Genomic DNA, 11,438 nt, shown 5'->3' on the forward strand with positions numbered 1-11,438 from the left:
AGTGAGTATCGAGTAAAGCAGGTCACACAGTTTTTTTTGGTTTCCCTGTGCATATAAAAGTTACGTTTACACTATACTGTAGTCTGTTAAGTGTGCAATAACATTATGTCTAAAAAACAATGTGCATACCTTAATTTAAAAATACTTTATTGTTAAAAAAATGCTGACTATCATCTAAGCCTTCAGTGAGTTGAAATCTTTTTGCTAGTAGAGGGTCTCGCCTCAATGCCGATGGCTGCTGAGTGATTGGGGTGGTGGCTGTCGATGCTTGGGGTGGCTGTGACAGTTTCTTAACATAGGACAACAATGAATGAAGTGTGCTACATCAATTGACTCTTCCTTTTATGAATGATTTCTCCATAGCATGTGATGCTGTTTGATAGCATTTTACCCACGGTAGAACTTCTTTCAAAACTGGAGTTAATCTTCTCAAACCCTGCTGCTGTTTTGTCAACTAAGTTTATGTGATATTCTGAATCCTTTGTTGTCATTTCAACAATCTTCACAGCATCTTCACCGGGAGTAGATCCTTTCTTTTTTTTTTTTTTTTTCTGATTCCTGAATGCAGTTTTATTTAACAAAGTTTCCCTATCAACACTCTGTTAAGTAGATCCTTTCTTAAGAAACCACTTGCTTTGCTCATCCATTAGAAGCAACTCCTCATCAGTTAAAGTTTGATCATGAGATTGCAGCAATTTAGTCACATCTTCAGGCTCCACTTCTAATTCTAGTTCTCTTGCTGTTCTCACCACATCTTCAGTTACTTCCTCCACCGAAGTCTTGAACCCCTCAAAGTCATCCATAAGGGTTGGAATCATTTTCTTCCAAACTCCTGTTAATGTTGATATTTTGACCTCTTCCCATGAATCATGTTCTTATGAATCAATGTTCTTAATGGCATCTAGAATGGTGAATCCTTTCCAGAAGGTTTTCAATTGACTTGCCCAGATCCATCAGCAGAATCACTATCGATGGCAGCTATAGCCTCATGAAATTTCTTAAAAAGACTTGAAAGTTGAAATTACTCCTTGATCCGTGGGCTGCAGAATGGATGTTGTGTTAGCAGGCACGAAAACAACATTAATCTCATTGTCCATCTCCATCAGGCTCTTGGGTGACCAGGTGCATTACCAATGAGCAGTAATATTTTGAAAGAAATCTTTTTTTTCTGAGCAGTAGGTCTCCACAGTGGGCTTAAAGTATTCAAGAAAACCATATTGTAAACAGATGTGCTGTCATCCAGGCTTTGTTGTTCCATTTATAGAGCACAGGCAGAATAGATTTAACATAATTCTTAAGGGCCCAAAGATTTTTGGAATGGTAAATGAGCACTGGCTTCAAATTAAAGTCACCAGTGCATTAACGCCTAACAAGAAAATCAGCCTGTCCTTTGAAGCTTTGAAGCCAGACATTGACTTCTCTCTAGCTATGAAAGTCCTAGATGCCATCTTCTTCCAATATGAGGCTGTTTCATCTATGTTGAAAATCTGTTGTTTAGTGGAGCCACCTTCTGATTTAGATCTTCTGGGTAAGTTGTTGCAGCTTCTACATCAGCACTTACTGCTTCACATTGCACTTTTAGGTTTTGAAGATGGCTTCTTTCCTTAAACCTAATGAATCAACCTCTGCTAGCTTCACGCTTTTCTTCTGCAGCTTCCTCATCTCTCCCAGCCTTGATAGAATTTTAGAGGGTTAGGGCCTTCCTATGGATTAGGCTTTGGCTTAAGGGAATGTCACGTTTGGTTTGATCTTCTATCCAGACCACTAAAACTTCTTGCATATCAGCAGTAAAGCTGTTTCACTTTCTTACCATTTGTGTGTTCACTGGAGTAGCACTTTTAATTTCTTTCAGTCACTGTTGCTTTGCATTCACAACTTGACTAATTGTTTGGCACAAGTGGCCTGGCCTTTGACCTATCTCAGCTTTCGACATACCTTTCTCACTAAGCTTCATCGTATCTAGCTTTTGATTTAAAGTGAGAAATGTGCGACTCTTCCTTTCACTTGAACAGTTAGAGGCCATTGTAGGGTGATTCATTGACCTAATTTCAATATTTTTGTGTCCCAGGGAATAGGAGGGCCCAAGGAGAGGGAAAAGGACAGGAGATTGGCTGGTCAGTAGAGCATTGAGAACACATACAACATTTATCAGTTAAGTTCACCATCTTATATGGGTGCAGTTTGTCGTGCCCCAAAACAATTACATAGTAACATCATAGGTCACTAGTCACCGATCACCATAACAAATATAGTAATAATGAAAAAGTTTGAAATATTGTGAGAATTACCAAAATGTGACACAGAGACACAAAGTGAGCAAATACTGTTGGAAAAATGGCGCCGATACACTTGCTCCCTGCAAGGTTGCCAGAAACCTTCAGTTTGTGGAAAACACAATATCTGTGAAGTACAATAAAGTGAAGTGAAATAAAATGAGGTATGCTTGTGTAATGAAACAATGAGAGTAACAAGTGAGTAGAAAGGAAAGAATAACTAATAGAATAACAAAATACTATGTAGTATTACATAGTAGACTATATAATACATGACATGACATAGTCTCTAAGTTCAGCATGAGTTTATGCCCAGAAAATATGGATAAAAATAAAAATGTGAAACAGATAAAGAATAAAAGAAGAAAGAGAAAGGGAAGGCAAAAGAAGTACCAGAATTGCTTTATTAACAACTGGACAAGCACCCAGGACCTTCGTGCCTAGTCTGGAGTGTGTCCTCTAAGTCAACACTCCGCCCATAAAATGTGGCTCAACAAATGTCCTGAGCTCTGAACACAGGGATTGCATTTTTCCCAAATAGCCTGCATTATTCCATTTCCATCAGCATCTTCTACGTGCCAGGTGTTCTCATATATTGGAGACACCATTAAAATAAAACAAAGTCCCTACCTTGTTTTTCATCAGAGCACTCAACACTAGTTGATATTTTATTATAAATTATTTTAAATTGTCTGTAGTATGTGTCCCACCTAAAAGTGTGCTCCAGGAGGGAAATGACCTATCTTTCCTGTTCACTGTTCTATTCCCAATGCCTTTTTTAGACCCTACTCATCAGTTACTAGTTGAATAGATGAATAAATGCATGCATGAGAGAATGAGTGAATAATCTTGGGAATGAAGTGATTAGACAGGAAATTATGAGTTTCTTCTGAACCACTATCTTGAGGGATAGTTTATTGAGCATAAAACATAGAAAGAATAGGGTTGCTGGTCATATAATGTGTACTTTCTGTTCTGGTTATATAAGATGTATACTTTCTGTTCCCACACCAAACAGGAAATGACTCTTCTCACCAAAAAGGGATGTAAAATTCCCCAACTTAAAGCAGTAGTCAATATAGTTTAGGCTAAATGTGGTAAAAATAAATCCCACAATTTCAGTCACTTAACACAGTAAACCGTTACTTCATTTTTCCATCACAGCCCCTTGAGTGGTTCTGATATAACCAGTGACTTGGGGAGCTCAGCTCTTTCCATCTTGTGGCTTACCATTTTGAACTCTTTCTTTTCAGAGCTTTAACATGGGGATAGAGACAGCGGGCAACGTGTGTGGCATGTTACGGCCAGGACGTGAAGTGATGTGCATTACTTCCATCCGTATTCTATTAGCATAATATCATCGACTTGTAAAAGGGCTGCAAAATGTGGTCATCCTGTGTGCCAAGGGGGAAATTATGGTTTGGTGAACACATGGCATTGTCTTATGTTACATTTTCAACACTGAGTTTAAAAATAAGAAGAGCCATGCTGTTTCTAGCCATAGCCGACAGGTATAGGAAGTACAGATGGGAAACAAAATAGTCTACACAAATCCTTTAATAAAGATCCAGTAATAAGATATTACTTAATTTATTCACTAGATATATATGAAGTTATTACTGTATACCACTCTTTGTACTGTCTTATAGCCTACAGTCTAGAAGGAAAGATATGTGAGCTGTTATAATGAAGTAAGATGAGCATCTTGATAAAGTACAGCATGTTGTGGGAAAACCATAATAATATTTTAAAATAATAATAATTACTAAGATTTTGAGCATTTGCTGTGTATCAGGCACTTTAAAGATACTATTGCCTTTGTTTTTCACAAAGGTAAGAGATAGACACTATTGTTGTTGTTTTGTGGATGGGTAAACCAAGGCTTAGAGCAAATCAGTAGCTTACTCAAGGTCACACAATAATGAATATACTTCAAGTAACTGAATAAGCAATGATTAGCCTTGGTAATGAAAGTTTCTAAAACAAGAATGGGATGGTTTTACCCCAGATTATGTCATATAGAATGAAATAATATAAAACTCCCAGAGGAAAACCCACATGAGGTGAGCACTGAAACTATTCCATGACCACGTAGAGATTCTTACCAGCTCCTTTGTGAGCAAGAACCAAAGGTGACAGCAGGATCAACTGTGCATTCCCTTCATCTGCTGCACAGAGAACTGAAAATAAAGCCCACAGAGTTTCCATACGAAGTGTGAGCCCTACTTTTTTAAGCAAATTTTTTGTCGTTTTTAGACCCAACTTAAAAAATCTCAGTCACTGCAAAACACTCTATCTCCTTACCTCTCTGTCTCCTTATCTATCTTCTTATCTATCTATCTGTCTCTACTTATCTATCTGTCTACTTATCTGTCTGTGGATTTATCTAATCTATCTATTTAATCTATTTTACCTGCCTACATAACAACCTAGAGAGAGAAGCTAAGTGTAGCGAAGTAGGTGTTTCCTTTGAAATTTGTCTCTTATGCTGGGGTGTGCTTTGCCCTGGCAATGTGGTTATGTATCTACATAATCAAATAAGAAAATATTTGTGAGTGCACACAGTCCCATTCCATGTAAATGAGAAATTTTATGCTCAGCTAAAGTAATTTATTGATTTAGTGATCGATGTAGGAATTAATAAACAACACAATTTATATTTATGATTCTCCTTTTTTTTAACACCTTTATTGGAATATAATTGCTGTACAATGGTGAGTTAGTTTCCGCTTCACAACAAAGTGAATCAGCTATACACACAAAAACATACCCATATCTCAGCCCTCCTGTGTTTCCCTCTCACCCTCCCTATCCCACCCCTCTAGGTGGTCACAAAGCACAGAGCTGCTCTCCCTGTACTATGTGGCTGCTTGCCACTAGCTATTTGTTTTACATTTGGTAGTGTATATAAGTCCATTCCACTCTCTCACTTCTTCCCAGCTTACCATTCCCCCTCCCCATGTCCTCAAGTCCATTCTCTGTGTCTGTGTCTTTATTCTTATTCTGCCTCTAGGTTCTTCAGAAACTTTTTTTTTTTTATTCCATATATATATGTTAGTATATGGTATTTGTTTTTCTCTTTCTGACTTAACTTCACTCTGTATGACACACTCTAGGTCCATCCACCTCACTACAAATAACTCACTTTCATTTCTTTCCATGGCTGAGTAATATTCCATTGTATATATGTGCCACATCTTCTTTATCCATTCATCTGTCGATGGACACTTAGGTTAGGTTGCATCCATGTCCTGGCTAATGTAAATAGAGCTGCAGTGAACATTGTGGTACATGACTCTTTTTAAATTATGGTTTTCTCAGGGTATATGCCCAATTGTGGGATTGCTGGGTCCTATGGTAGTTCTATTTTTAGTTTTCTAAGGAACCTCCATACTGTTCTCCATAGTGGCTGTATCAATTTACATTCCCACCAACAGTGCAAGAGGGTTCTCTTTTCTCCACACCCTCTAAATCCACAACATTTATCGTTTGTAGATTTTTTGATTATGGCCATTCTGATTGGTGTGGGGTGATTCCTCATTGTACTTTTGATCTGCATTTCTCTAATGATTAATGATGTAGAGCTTTCTTTCATGTGTTTGTTGGCAATCTGTATATTCTTTGGAGAAATGTCTATTTAGGTCTTCTGCCCATTTTTGGATTGGGTTGTTTGATTTTTTGATATTGACCTGTATGAGCTGCTTGTAAATTTTGGAGATTAATCCTTTGTCAGTTGCTTCATTTGCAAATATTTTCTCCCATTCTGAGGGTTGCCTTTTCATCTTGTTTATGATTTTCTTTGCTGTGCAAACGCTTTTAAGTTTCATTAGGTCCCATTTGTTTATTTTTGTTTTTATTTCCATTTCTCTAGGAAGTGGGTCAAAAAGGATCTTGCTGTGATTTATGTCATAGTGTTCTGCCTGTGTTTCCCTCTAAGAGTTTTATAGTGTCTGGGCTTATATTTAGATCTTTAATCCATTTTGAGTGTATTTTTGTGTATGGTGTTAGGGAGTGTTCTAATTCCATTCTTTTACATGTAGCTCTCCAGTTTTCCCAGCACGACTTATTGAAGAGGCTCTCTTTTCTCCATTGTATATTCTTGCTTTCTTTATCAAAAATAAGGTGACCATATGTGCGTGGGTTTATCTCTGGGCTTTCTATCCTGTTCCATTGATCTATATTTCTGTTTTTTTTCCAGTACAATACTGTCTTGATTACTGTACCTTTGTAGTATAGTCTGAAGTCCAGGAGCCTGATGCCTCTAGCTCCATTTTTCTTTCTCAAAATTGCTTTGTCTAATCAGGGTCATTTGTGTTTCCATACAAATTGTGAAATTTTTAGTTCTAGTTCTGTGAAAAATGCCATTGGTAGTTTGATAAGGATTGCGTTGAATCTGTAGATTGCTTTGGGTAGGATAGTCATTTTCACAATGTTGATTCTTCCAATCCAAGAACATGATATATCTCTCCATCTATTTGTATCATCTTTAATTTCTTTCATCAGTGTCTTCTAGTTTTCTGCATACAGGTGTTTTGTCTCCTAAGGTAAGTTTATTCCTAGGTATTTTATTCCTTTTGTTGCAGTGGTCAATGGGAGTGTTTCCTTAATTTCTCTTTCAAATTTTTCATTATTAGTGTATAGGAATGCAAGAGATTTCTGTGCATTAATTTTGTATCCTGCTACTGTACCAAATTCATTGATTAGCTCTAGTAGTTTTCTGGTAGCGTCTTTAGGATTCTCTATGTATAGTATCATATCATCTGCAAACAGTGACAGCTTTATTTCTTCTTTTCCTTCCTATTTGGATTCTTTAATTTCTTTTTCTTCTCTGATTGCTGTGGCTAAAACTTCTAAAACTATGTTGAATAATAGCAGTGAGAGTGGGCAACCCTGTCTTGTTCCTGATCTTAGTGGAAATGGTTTCAGTTTTTCACCATTGAGAACAATGTTGGCTGTGGGTTTGTCATATATGGCCTTTATTATGTTGAGGTAAGTTCCCTCTCTGCCTACTTTCTGGAGGGTTTTCATCATAAATGGGTGTTGAATTTTGTCAGAAGGTTTTTCTCCATCTATTGAGATGATCATATGGTTTTTCTTCTTCAATTTGTCAATATGGTGTATCATATTGATTGATTTGCATATACTGAAGAATCCTTGCATTCCTGGGATAAACCCCACTATGATCCTTTTAATGTGCTGCTGGATTCTATTTGCTAGTATTTTGTTGAGGATTTTTGCGTCTATGTTCTTCAGTGTTATTGGTCTGTAATTTTCTTTTTTTGTAGTATCTTTGTCTGGTTTCAGTATCAGGGTGATGGTGGCCTCGTAGAATGAGTTTGGGAGTGTTCCTCCCTCTGCTATGTTTTGGAAGAATTTGAGAAGGATGGGTGTTAGCTTTTCTCTAAATGTTTGATAGAATTCGCCTGCGAAGCCATCTGGTCCCGGGCTTTTGTTTGTTGGAAGATTTTTAATCACAGTCAGTTTCAGTGCTTGTGATTGGGCTGTATATGTTTACTATTTCTTCCTGATTCAGTCTTGGAAGGTTGTGCTTTTCTAAGAATCTGTCCATTTTTTCCAGGATGTCCATTTTATTGGCATATAGTTACTTGTAATAATCTGTCATGATCCTTTGTATTTCTGCGGTGTCAGTTGTTACTTCTCCTTTTTCATTTCTAATTCTATTTGATTCTAATTTCTAATTCTATTGATTCTTTTTTTCTTGAGGAGTCTGGCTAATGCTTTATCAATTATGTTTATCTTCTCAACGAACCAGCTTTTAGTTTTATTGATCTTTGCTATCCTTTTCTTCATTTGTTTTTCATTTATTTCTGATCTGATCTTTATGATTTCTTTCCTTCTGTTAACTTTTGGGTATTTTTGTTCTGCTTTCTCTGCTTGCTTTAGGTGTAAGGTTACATTGTTTATTAGGGATGTTTCTTGTTTTGTGAGTTAGGATCGTATTGCTATAAACTTCTTTCTTAGAACTGCTTTTGCTGTATCCCGTAGGATTTGGGTCGTCGTGCTTTAATTTGTTTCTAGGTATTTTTTGATTTCCTCTTTGATTTCTTCAGTGATCTCTTGGTTATTTAGTAGTGTGTTGTTTATCCTCCATGTGTTTGTATTTTTTGCAGTTTTTTCCCCTGTAATTGATATCTAGTCTTGCAGCGTTGTGGTTGGAAAAGTTACTGATATGATTTCAATTTTCTTAAATTTACCAAGGCTTGATTTGTGACCCAAGATATGATCAATCTGGAGAATATTCCATGGGCACTTGAGAGGAAAGTGTATTCTGTTGTTTTTGGTTGGAATGTCCTATAAATATCAATTAAGTCCATCTTGTTTAATGTATCATTTAAAGCTTGTGTTTCCTTATTTTTTTTTTCATTTTGGATGATCTGTCCATTGCTGAAAGTGGGGTGTTAAAGTCCCCTACTATGATTGTGTTACTGTCAATTTCCCCTTTTATGGCTGTTACCATTTGCCTTATGTACTGTGGTTCTCCTATGTTGGGTGCATAAATACTTACAATTGTTATATCTTCTTCTTGGATTGATACCTTGATCATTATGTAGCGTCCTTCTGTGTCTCTTGTAACAGTCTTTCTTTTAAAGTCTATTTTGTCTGATATGAGAATTGCTACTCCAGCTTTCTTTTGATTTCCATTTGCGTGGAATATCTTTTCCCATCCCCTCACTTTCAGTCTGGTGTGTCCCTAGATCTGAAGTGGGTCTCTTGTAGACAGCATATATATGGGTCTTGTTTTTGTATCCATTCAGCCAGTCTATGTCTTTTGGTTGGAGTATTTAATCCATTTACATTTAAGGTAGTTATCGATAATGTGTGTTCTTATTACCATTTTCTTAATTGTTTTGGGCTTTTTATTACAGGCCTTTTCCTTCTCTTATGTTTCCTGCCTAGAGAAGTTTCTTTAGGATTTGTTTTAAAGCTGGTTTGGTGATGCTGAATTCTCTTGGCTTTTGCTTATCTGTAAAGGTTTTAATTTCTCCGTTGAGTCTGAATGAGGTCCTTGCTGGGTAGAGTAATCTTGGTTGTAGGTTTTTCTCTTTCATTACTTTAAATATGTCCTGCCACACCCTTCCGGCTTTCAGAGTTTGTGCTGAGAAATCAGCTGTTAACCTTATGGGGATTCCCTTGTATGTTTGTTGCTTTTCCCATGCTGCTTTTAATATGTTTTCTTTGTATTTAATTTTTGATAGTTTGAGTAATATGTGTCTTGGTGTGTTTCTCCTTGGATTTATCCTGTATGGAACTCTCTGCGCTTCCTGGACTTGCTTCGCTATTTCCGTTCCCACATTAGGGAAGTTTTCAACTATAATCTCTTCAAATATTTTCTCAGTCCCTTCATTTTTCTCTTCTTGTTCTGGGACCGCTATACTTGAATGTTGTTGCATTTATTGTTGTCCCATATGTCTCTGAGACTGTCCTCAATTCTTTTCATTGTTTTATCTTTATTCTGCTCTGCAGTAGTTTTTTCCAGTATTTTATCTTCCAGGTCACTTATCTGTCTTCCTCAGTTATTCTGCTATTGATTCCTTCTAGAGAATTTTAAATTTCATTTCTTGTGTTGTTCGTTATTGTTTGTTTGCGCTTTGGTTTTTCTAGGTCCTTGTTAAACGTTTCTTGTGTTTTCTCCCTTCTATTTCCAAGATTTGGGATCATCTTTACTATGAATTCTCTGAATTCTTTTTCAGTTAGACTGCCTATTTCCTCTTCATTTGTTAGGTCTGGTGGGTTTTTACCTTGCTCCTTCATCTGCTGTGTGTTTCTCTGTCTTCTCATTTTGCTTAACTTATTGTGTTTGGGGTCTCCTTTTTGCAGGCTGCTGGTCTGTAGTTCCTTTGTTTTTGGTGTCTGTCCCCTGTGGGTAATGTTGGTTCAGTGGGTTGTGTAGGCTTCCTGGTGGAGGTGACTAGTGCCTGAATTCTGGTGGATGAGGCCAGATCTTGTCTTTCTGGTGGGCAGATCTGCATCCAGTGGTGTGTTTTGGGGTGTCTGACCTTATTATGATTTTAGGCAGCCTCTCTGGTAGTAGATGGGTTTGTGTTCATGTCTTGCTAGTTGTTTGGCATAGGTTGTCCTGCACTGTAGCTTGCTGGTCGTTGAGTGGAGCTGGGTCTTAATGTTGAGATGGAGATCTCTGGCAGACCTTTCACCTTTTGATATTATGTGGAACCGGGAGGTCTCTGGTGGACCAATGTCTTGAACTCAGCTCTCCCACCTCAGAGGCAAAGACCCAACACCCAGCCAGGGCACCACGACCCTGTCAGCCACATGGCTCAGAAGAAAAGGGAGAACAAATGAACGAAAGAAAGAAAATAATAAAATAAAATAAATTTATCAAAGTAAAATATAATTTTTAAAGGTAAAAAAATTAAAAAGTAATAAAAAAGAGAAAAAAAAGAAGAAAGAAAGAAGAGAGTAACCAAACCAAAAAAGAAATCTACCACTGAGAACAATCGCTGACAACTATACTAAAAAAAAAAAATGGACACACAGAACCCTAGGAGAAGTGGTAAAGCAAAGCTATACAGACAAAATCACACACAGAAGCATACACATACATACTCACAAAAAGAGAAAAAGGACAAAAAATATATATATCATTTCTCCCTTGTCAGCTGAGTCCACCATCTCAATTTTGGGATGATTCTTTGTCTATTCAGGTATTCCACAGATGCAGGTGCATCAATTTAATCGTGGAGATTTAATCCGCCGCTCCTGAGGCTGCTGGGAGAAATTTCCCTTTCTTTGTTCGCACAGCTCCTGGGGTTCACCTTTGGGTTTGACCCTGCCTCTGTGTGTAGGTCACCTTAGGCCATCTGTTCTTCACTCAGACAGGACGGGATTAAAGGAGCAGCTGATTAAGGGGCTCTGGCTCACTCAGGCTTGGGGGAGGGAGGGATACGGAATGCAGGGCGAGCCTGTGGTGGCAGAGGCCAGCGAGGCATTGCAGCAGCCTGAGGTGCGCTGTGTGTTCTCCCAGGGAAGTCGTCCCTGGATCACGGGACCCTGGCAATGGCGGGCTGCACAGGCTCCCCGGAGGGGATGTGTGGATAGTGATCTGTGCTCGCACACAGGCTTCTTGGTGGCTGCAGCAGCAGCCTTAGCGTCTCATGCCCGTCTTGGGTCCACGCTGATAGCTGC

This window comes from Phocoena phocoena, chromosome 8 (assembly GCF_963924675.1).
Source record: "Phocoena phocoena chromosome 8, mPhoPho1.1, whole genome shotgun sequence".
In the NCBI taxonomy this organism is placed as follows: domain Eukaryota; kingdom Metazoa; phylum Chordata; class Mammalia; order Artiodactyla; family Phocoenidae; genus Phocoena; species Phocoena phocoena.